This window comes from Petromyzon marinus, chromosome 56 (assembly GCF_048934315.1).
Source record: "Petromyzon marinus isolate PM22_M1 ecotype Great Lakes invasive population chromosome 56, UKy_Petmar_22M1.pri1.0, whole genome shotgun sequence".
Taxonomy (NCBI): Eukaryota; Metazoa; Chordata; class Hyperoartia; order Petromyzontiformes; family Petromyzontidae; genus Petromyzon; species Petromyzon marinus.
In genome coordinates, this window is record NC_133722.1 from 5,534,795 (window position 1) to 5,545,512 (window position 10,718).

Sequence of the window (10,718 nt, forward strand, 5' to 3'; positions counted from 1 at the left end):
TTGACGTCGAAAATTTAAAGGCCGTAACTTGATTATCGTAGCAAGAACAATAGTCTCACTTGCAAAGAAAGAGAGAGAGAGTGAAGAGAGAGATCGTTGGATTGCACTCTCATGGTGCTAATCTCTCATCAACACTGCTGTTGTGCGCATATGCGGGGATGATACTCTTACGCGGTGACGGAAGCTCATTTCACGTCTAATCTCCCTCCCTAATCCCTCTCTCCCTAATCTCTCCTCTCCCATGAACACAACTGACGTGCTTGCGTCCGTGGATGGAGACCACGCTTGCTTGCCCATCGCCGCGTAAATAACCTCCTTGTTGTTGTAGCTGCTCTCTCGCTGGGTTCAGCAGCTCCACCGCTGGATTATATTTATTATTATTATTCCGCCTGAGGACGACCGCTTGTGTTGCGATCGAAACGTCGCGATTTATTTTATTTTATACCTACGTGGACTTTACCGAAAGAAGCAAAGAGAGAACGCTTCACGAATTTGCGTGTCATCCTTGCGCAGGGGCAATGCTAATCTTCTCTGTGTCGTTCCAATTTTAGCATATGTACTGCCGGAGCAAGTACAGAGAGAGAGATCGTTATTTAAACAGAGAGAAAAAACTGAACTTTTTATTTTTATTTTACAAGGTATGGTCCCCACTGAGCTCAATAGCTGTTCATTTCAGAAGCGAGCCGACCATCACGAATGGAAGCTCAAGGAAGTGGCTTACCGTCAACGCGTGGAAATTTATAGCAGCAGCCAAATACACTGAACGCGTGATGTTGATTCGCGGTGTGGAGGGGAAAACCGGAGGACCCGGATAAAAATCCACGCGATCACGGGGAGAGAGAGAGAGACACGCAAACTCCAAATATACAGCAGCAGCAGGCGTCAGGGTCGGGATCAAACCCACGACCTCCTGCAGGCCAGGCGAGGTAGTTAACATCTGCTAGCCACCGTGATGATGATGAGAGACACCGCAAACTCCAAATATACAGCAGCAGGCGTCAGGGTCGGGATCAAACCCACGACCTCCTGTACACCAGGCGAGGTAGTTAACATCTCCTAGTCACCGTGATGATTATGAAAGACACTGCAAACTCCAAATATACAGCAGCAGCAGCAGACGTCAGGGTCGGGATCAAACCCACGACCTCCTGCAGGCCAGGCGAGGTAGTTAACATCTCCTAGCCACCGTGGCGACCTCCGTTATTACTCGGATGCAGGCCTCTCCCCAAGCCCGTGAACCGTTCCTGGGCCTCCCCTAGGTCGACTTAGCCTCAAATGAGTACCTGGTGCGATGTGTAGTAAACATCGCCATTGAGTGGCGTCGTAACTACATTACCGGGGATACAAAGGCGGCCGGGCGTGGTGCTGGCCACCCACCTCCGAGTGCACTGTGCTGGCCCTTCATAGGTGCTGCTCGCTAACAGCACTTGCCCCCAACAGTCTGATACAACTGCAGTGGTTCTTAACCTTTGGGGCCGTCCATAAATGACGTCACGCACCTGGGGGGGGGGGGGTGGTCAGACATGTGTGACGATGTGTGACGATGGGGGGGGGGGGTGAGAAATGTGACGTCACGTCAAAATGCGCAACTTTAAATAAATACAGACAACACGTTCTACTTAATTAAATAGACCTTTTAATAAATGTTTTCTCCTACAACATCAGAGTGCAGCGCCACATTAAATACGCACTACAATGACAATAGTTTAAAGCGATTTGAAGCGTATTTTATTTTTTGGGGGGGGGTTGGGGGGGCAGAGCTTTGTGACGTAATTTTAGGGGGGGTCTGACTTTTTGTAACGCCGTGTGACGAAGGGGGGGGGGGTCAAAATTTGTCCAAAATCGCGTGACGTCATTTATGGACGGCCCCTTTGCCTTGAAACCCCTTTGGTTCTAAATCGTTAAAAAAAGAAAGTACAATATTTATAAATACAGAGGGTTTGATGAAACAAAGTTAACTGAATTTCATTTGTTTTCGATGATTTACCTTCTAAAGAAATCTGGCCACGTCTCACACCCCAGGTTAAGAACCACTCACTGGTTTAGACTCTTGACGTGGGGAGTTGGGGGGGGGGGGGTGCATCTTTGTTTTTGTAGGCCGCGAGGACTGGAGTGTTTTACAACCTTGTTTTAGACAAATTGCTACGTTCCTTTGATATATAAATGTTTGTGTGTGTGTGTGTTTTAACCAATGCAAGTTCAAGATTGCTGTTCGCAATGGTCACACTTTAGGGTGTGTTCCCTCCCTTTGACAGCAATTCCTTGGTGAGTCTCGACCCACAGGGCAGTGTCGTAGTAACTGCATATAATCGATCATATTTTCCCGCATATAACCCCGCAGACGCATATACCCCGCAAAAAATAACGTTTTGTGTAAAAAAAAAATTCAGATAGCCCGCACCTCCATATACCCCGCATGCATTCATATATTTAACGTCGTTACCGCAGCTTAATTCCATCATATTAATACGAAGTTTACATTTGTAATACATTGCACTTATCAATTGTTTACATTGAAAACATAACGTGCACAAAGAAAACAAGCTAACCGGAAACGGGTGAACTTAAAAAAAGAAGTAACTAAGTAACACAAGTAAATATACAAATAAATAAGTAAGACGTAACTGGTAGATAAGTAAGTAGAGTTTTAGCACTGGTAGATTGCGCACTGCGCAGACAATAGCGGCACTACGTAACGCCGTTGCCTCGCCCCCAACCCCCCCACCTCTCTCCCCCCCCCCAGCTGCCCCACCCCCCAACCCCCACCTCTGCCTCCCCCCAGCTGCCCCACCTCTCCCTCCCCCCAGCTGCCCCCCCACCTCTCCCTCCCCCCAGCTCCCCCCCCCCCCCCCACCTCTCCCTGCCCCCAGTTCTCCCGTCGCCGGTAAACAAAGTGCGCCCACTTCAAACATTGTCGTTTCAGTGTACAAACAATTCGAATAATTAAAAACGTGATAACATGTGCAATTTTAGTGTGAGTGGTTTAATCAGCAGTGCTTTAGTCAAAGGTAAGTGTCGCACAGTGGATAGTCCTACCATGAAAAAATGTAACGAGTTATGACATGTCACATGTGTAAAATATTTTTGGGATAGCCCGCACCTCCATATACCCCGCAGGGTCTTGTTTTGTTTGAAAAAAGTGGTATACCCCGCGGGTTATATGCGGGAAAATACGGTAGTTACTACGCCACTGATAATGTAGTTACTATACCACTGATAATGTAGTTACTATGCCACTGATAATGTAGTTACTACGCCACTGATAATGTAGTTACTATGCCACTGATAATGTAGTTACTACGCCACTGATAATGTAGTTACTACACCACTGATAATGTAGTTACTACACCACTGATAATGTAGTTACTACGCCACTGATAATGTAGTCACTACGCCACTGATAATGTAGTTACTACGTCACTGATAATGTAGTTACTATACCACTGATAATGTAGTTACTATACCACTGATAATGTAGTTACTACGCCACTGATAATGTAGTTACTACACCACTGATAATGTAGTTACTACGTCACTGGTAATGTAGTTACTACGCCACTGATAATGTAGTCACTACACCACTGATAATGTAGTTACTACACCACTGATAATGTAGTTACTATGCCACTAATAATGTAGTTACTACACCACTGATAATGTAGTTACTACACCACTGATAATGCAGTTACTACATCACTGATAATGTAGTTACTACGCCACTGATAATGTAGTTACTACGCCACTGATAATGTAGTCACTACGACACTGATAATGTAGTTACTACGCCACTGATAATGTAGTTACTACGCCACTGATAATGTAGTTACTACACCACTGGTAATGCAGTCACTACACCACTGATAATGTAGTTGCTACGCCACTGATAATGTAGTTACTACACCACTGATAATGTAGTTACTACACCACTGATAATGTAGTTACTACGCCACTGATAATGTAGTCACTACACCACTGATAATGTAGTTACTACACCACTGATAATGTAGTCACTACACCACTGATAATAGAGTTACTATGCCACTGATAATGTAGTTACTACACCACTGATAATGTAGTCACTACACCACTGATAATGTAGTCACTACACCACTGATAATGTAGTTACTACACCACTGATAATGTAGTTACTATGACACTGATAATGTAGTTACTACGCCACTGATAATATAGTTACTACACCACTGATAATGTAGTTACTATGTCACTGATAATGTAGTTACTACGCCACTGATAATGTAGTTACTACAGCACTGATAATATAGTTACTACACCACTGATAATGTAGTCACTACACCACTGATAATGTAGTTACTACGCCACTGATAATGTAGTCACTACGCCACTGATAATGTAGTTACTACGTCACTGATAATGTAGTTACTATACCACTGATAATGTAGTTACTATACCACTGATAATGTAGTTACTACGCCACTGATAATGTAGTTACTACACCACTGATAATGTAGTTACTACGTCACTGGTAATGTAGTTACTACGCCACTGATAATGTAGTCACTACACCACTGATAATGTAGTTACTACACCACTGATAATGTAGTTACTATGCCACTAATAATGTAGTTACTACACCACTGATAATGTAGTTACTACACCACTGATAATGCAGTTACTACATCACTGATAATGTAGTTACTACGCCACTGATAATGTAGTTACTACGCCACTGATAATGTAGTCACTACGACACTGATAATGTAGTTACTACGCCACTGATAATGTAGTTACTACGCCACTGATAATGTAGTTACTACACCACTGGTAATGTAGTTACTACACCACTGATAATGCAGTCACTACACCACTGATAATGTAGTTGCTACGCCACTGATAATGTAGTTACTACACCACTGATAATGTAGTTACTACACCACTGATAATGTAGTTACTACGCCACTGATAATGTAGTCACTACACCACTGATAATGTAGTTACTACACCACTGATAATGTAGTCACTACACCACTGATAATGGAGTTACTATGCCACTGATAATGTAGTTACTACACCACTGATAATGTAGTCACTACACCACTGATAATGTAGTCACTACACCACTGATAATGTAGTTACTACACCACTGATAATGTAGTTACTATGACACTGATAATGTAGTTACTACGCCACTGATAATATAGTTACTACACCACTGATAATGTAGTTACTATGTCACTGATAATGTAGTTACTACGCCACTGATAATGTAGTTACTACAGCACTGATAATATAGTTACTACACCACTGATAATGTAGTCACTACACCACTGATAATGTAGTTACTACACCACTGATAATGTAGTTACTATGTCACTGATAATGTAGTTACTACGCCACTGATAATGTAGTTACTACAGCATTGATAATATAGTTACTACACCACTGATAATGTAGTCACTACACCACTGATAATGTAGTTACTACGCCACTGATAATATAGTTACTACGCCGCTGATAATTATCAGCGGCGTAGTAACTACATTAACAGTGACGTAGTAACTACATTATCAGAGGTAGGAGGAGGAGGAGGGGGGGCGAAGTGAGATAAAAACACAAAACAAATCCCAACACATAGTAGAGGTTTTGGTGTTAGATCGCGCAAATATAAATGTGTCGTTAAACCCGCCACCACCCGACACGGCCAATGAGTAAAGTTTAATCACGTGAACAGAACGTGCCATTTCGTTACTAGTACAGCACACGGGTGTGTTGGAGAGTAAACCCGCAACATTTACAATTCGATTAGGACGCTTGCCCAGTAATTACATTTGTCATCATCAGTGGGGCAGCCAGAGATGACGCGACAACATCGCCAACATCGGCATCGCTAACATCAACATCAGCATCGCTGACATCAACAGCGACAGCAGCATCACTAAGAGCCACTCATCGCTGTACATATACGTTGTCGTTAAATAACTAGCGAAACGCCACGGTAACTCGAATTGTAAATATTTGTAGTGGGTTTACTCTCCAACACATAACCGGTGAGTGCCTTACTAGTAAGGAATTGGCGCACGTGCTGTTGACGTGACGAGCCTTTTACTCTTTGGCTGTGTCGGGTGGTGGCGGGTTTAAACGACACATTCATATTGACACGATCGAACACAACAACAACAACAAAAGAAAGCTCTTTTATTAAATCAATAGGCAGCGGACAGAGAAGAGAGCTTGCGGTGGTGATCCCCGGACACTGACGTTGCTCTGTTTTTACTTTTTTTTTACCATTTCTTGTCTCGTATGTCATGTAATGGCAGAGATTAGGTATTACTAACGTACAACCATAACCACAATGATATAAACAGAAATCTATGCATTGATTTACATGAAGGCAAGTCCAGATATCGTGGCCAAGGTTTAGCAAATTGTTGTTTTTATTTACATAGCATAGCAATTTTTTATAGCAATATATGGGGAGGGGGGCATTTTGAGCATATTTGAATATTGGGGGGGGGGGGATGTGTGTCTCCCCCCAATATATATTATAATTACGGCATTGGACTAGGCCACTAAATAAGGCCGCTGTCTCTGGTGCAAGCCAATGCGTTTCAAAGTCAACGCAAATATTATAAGTTTGTTTGCATGTTCACCACAAAGTAACACGTGTGGTTGATGCGAACTTGATTCCCTGCGAAAGGTGCTTGAGCATCTTAACACGCCTCCTGCTTTAATTGCCAGAAAGGGTTCAAACCTCATCTTATTTTTCACACTTTGCTAAATCGGCCTTAATTAATCGTTTATTTCTATCGAGTTAATTGCTCACCATTTTCTTGTTGTTGTTGATGTTGTTTTTTGTTTACACGTTTGTAACTTCGCTGACTGACCCACCCCGTGAAGCATGCTGGGACATCCGAGAAAAAAAACACGCGCACACAACGAGCTTCACAGCTCATCGGATTCCTCTTCCTGCTGCAGTGTGCAATTAAAGATTCCGACGCCGATCGTGATTCAATCAAGAGAGGTGTGGGCGAGAGACGGCAGAGGCGATGGGTGGGTGGGGGAGCGAGCGAGCGGGGAGATAATTGGAGCCTTGAATTCATCGTCTGCGGGATGGTGACCACCACCCACCCCCGGCTGTGATGAATCCGCTCCGCCGTGAGCCTCGCTCGGCAAGTTAATGACGGGGATGGGATCAATTACCGACAATCAGGCACAGAGAGGCGGGGGTGGGGCGCCACTTACACTTACAGCCTGCCCTGCACCATGACTCCCATCACGAGTGCCGGTCAAACAGCTCGCGATCACTCACGCACGTGCACTGCTGTTGCTGCGATTGTTGATTCTGTTGCTGTTGATTCTGCTGCTGTTGATTCTGCTGCTGCTGTTGATTCTGCTGCTGCTGTTGATTCTGCTGCTGTTGATTCTGCTGCTGTTGATTCTGCTGCTGTTGATTCTGCTGCTGTTGATTCTGCTGCTGTTGATTCTGCTGCTGCTGTTGATTCTGCTGCTGCTGTTGATTCTGCTGCTGTTGATTCTGCTGATGTTGGTTCTGCTGCTGTTGATTCTGCTGCTGTTGATTCTGCTGCTGTTGATTCTGCTGCTGTTGATTCTGCTGCTGCTGCTTCTGCTGCTGCTGCTTCTGCTGCTGTTAAGTCTGCTGCTGCTGCTTCTGCTGCTGCTGTTGATACTGCTGCTATTGAAACTGCTGCTTCTGTTGCTGCTGCGTCTGCTGCTGCTTCTGCCGCTGCTGCTGCTTCTGCTGCTATTGCTTCTGCTGCTGCTTCTGCTGCTGCTGATACTGCTGCCGCTTCTGCTGCTGCTTAGGTTGCTGCTTCTGCCGCTGCTGCTGCTTCTGCTGCTATTGCTTCTGCTGCTGCTTCTGCTGCTGCTGATACTGCTGCTGCTTAGGTTGCTGCTTCTGCCGCTGCTGCTGCTTCTGCTGCTATTGCTTCTGCTGGTGTTGATACTGCTGCTGTTGATATTGCTGCTGCTTCTGCTGCTGCTTAGGCTGCTGCTTCTGCTGCTATTGCTTCTGCTGCTTCTGCTGCTGTTGATACTGCTGCTGCTTCTGCTGCTGCTTAGGCTGCTGCTTCTGCTGCTATAGCTTCTGCTGCTGTTGATACTGCTGCTGCTTCTGCTGCTGCTTAGGCTGCTGCTTGTGCTGCTGCTATTGCTTCTGCTGCTTCTGCTCCTGCTGCTGTTGTGCGTCACATAAAGATTTTTTTTTATTTGTACTGGAAGAATCCAATGAACTATAAAGCGCATTTTCACAGATGTCCAGTCGGGGTGGGTAAGAACGTTACGACAAACAAACGGCAACAAAAGCACGATGATAGTGCAAAGTGCAAGAAAAGTAAACAAATCACCCAAACAAATACAACACTAAACCATCCCCATCCTACTTCATTAGACCTCCTTTGCCAGTACCAGAATGTAATAATAGGGTTTCCCCTTTTTTTCTGGCAACAAAACTGAAACCTTTTTACGAGGATTCATGTTACTGCATTAACCACAATACCTGCAGTCAAAATGCAAACAAAAAAACATTACTATGATAATATACGCATTGTCCTTGAAACTGATTGGTCCACACCAAGGGACGGATTTCTTTTGAGACTCGACCCAATTGGTGCTCGACCACATGACGACCACATGACCAATTGGGTCGAGGCTCAAAAGAAAGCCGTCCCTTGGTGTGGACCAATCAGTTTCAAGGCCAATGCATCATATATTATCATAGTATGTTTTTTGTTTGCATTTTGACTGCAGGTATTGTGGTTAATGCAGTAACATGAATCCTTGTAAAAAGGTTTCAGTTTTGTTGCCAGAAAAAAGGGGAAAAATCAAATTATTACATCCCCATCCTACCAGGCAAAGCCCCACTGAGGTATTAACTAATTTTTCAGAAGCGACCTGGCCACAAATGATAGCACAGCAAAGTGGCCCCGTGATTTTGAAAATTACCTAAGGGAAAAAATCTAAATAATCTCAACGCATGTTTCTAAATGTGGAGGGGGGAAATCCACGCGACCACGGGAAGAGAGAGAAACACCGCAAACTCCAAATATACAGCAGCAGCAGCAGCAGGCGTCAGGGTCGGGATCAAACCCACGTCCTCCTCTAGACCAGGCAAGGTAGTTAACATCTCCTAGCCACCGTGATGATGATGATGAGAGAGAGAGAGACACCGCAAACTCCAAATATACAGCAGCAGCAGGTGTCAGGGTCGGGATCGAACCCACGACCTCCTGTATACCAGGCGAGGTAGTTAACATCTCATAGCCACCGTGATGATGATGAGAGACAGACACCGCAAACTCCAATTAAACAGCAGCAGGCGTCAGGGACGGGATCGAACCCACGACCTTCTGTATACCAGGCGAGGTAGTTAGCAACTCCTAGCCACCGTGATGATGATGAGAGAGAGATACGCAGACTCCAAATATACAGCAGGAGGCGTCAGGGTCGGGATGGAACCCACGACCTCCTGTATACCAGGCGAGGTAGTTAACATCTCTTAGCCACAGTGATGATGATGATGATGATAAGAGAGAGACACCGCAAACTCCAATTAAACAGCAGCAGGCGTCAGGGTCGGGATCAAACTCACGTCCTCCTGTAGACCAGGCAAGGTAGTTAACATCTCCTAGCCACCGTGATGATGATGATGATGAGAGAGAGACACCGCAAACTCCAAATATACAGCAGGCGTCAGGATCGGGATCGAACCCCTGACTGACCATCTGTATACCGGGCGAGGGAGATAACATCACACCACCGTAGCGCCCCTTAAATAAATGTTAGTCGAACTTCTTTCGCACCGTACGTAGCCCATCACGGACCGACCGTGCCTGAAATTTGCATGAATGTGAAGTTGTAAATATATAATTAACTCGTCTTTATCATTCTATTTTACGTGTAGATCAAATATGAGCGTTAAATGTGACGGTGTGCGATGTAAATTGTCGATGCGATCCACTCGTTTCCCGAAATGATTGATTGGCCTCCCGTGGTGATGTCATTGTGGTGATGGTGATGATGTTGGTGATGTAAGTGATGTTGGTGTTGTTGTTGATGCTAGTGGTGGTGATGTTAGTGATGCTGATGTTGATGTTAGTGATGATGATGTTGGTGATATTGGTGATGGTGGTGCTGGTAGCTTTGGTGATGTTGATGATGTTGGTGATGGTGGTGATGTTGTTGATGTTGGTGATCTTGTTGATAGTGATGGTGATGATCGTGATATTGGTGATGTTGTTGATGTAAGTGATGTTGGTAATGTGAGTGATGTTGATGGTGTTGGTGATGTTGTTGATGGTGATGATGTTGGTGGTTTGGTGATGTTGTTGATGGTGTTGGTGATGTTGGTGGTGATGTCGGTATGGTGATGATGGTGATGTTGTTGATGGCGATGATGGTGGTAGTGATGTTGGTGATATTGATCATGTTTATGGTGATATTGGTGAGGTTGGTGATGTTGACGATGTTGGTGATGTTGTTGATGGCGGTGACGACGACGATGATGATGACGTTGGCGATGTCTGCAGGCCATGATGAGACTCCGTGCCGCATGCTCCGTAGCCCTGGCGCTCTCCCTGCTCCTCGTGGGGGGCTGTGGGGGGGCCTCAGGACGGGGGCTCCTCCCCGTGGGGGGCAACAGGCCCCTCCCCCAGGTGAGACCCCCCTAGCCCCCTCCCCTAACCCCACCCCCGTTCCCCCTCCTGCCCCCCCCCCACCAG

At 45.3% G+C, this 10,718-nt stretch overlaps 1 non-coding gene across 1 annotated transcript; it reads right to left on the minus strand.

Annotated features, from left to right (window-relative positions):
* Window positions 1–468: 468 nt before the first annotated feature.
* On the minus strand, window positions 469–575 carry LOC116954839 (U6 spliceosomal RNA). Its single transcript, XR_004404776.1, has one exon. It is a non-coding gene; the product is annotated as a U6 spliceosomal RNA (small nuclear RNA).
* Window positions 576–10,718: the final 10,143 nt, after the last annotated feature.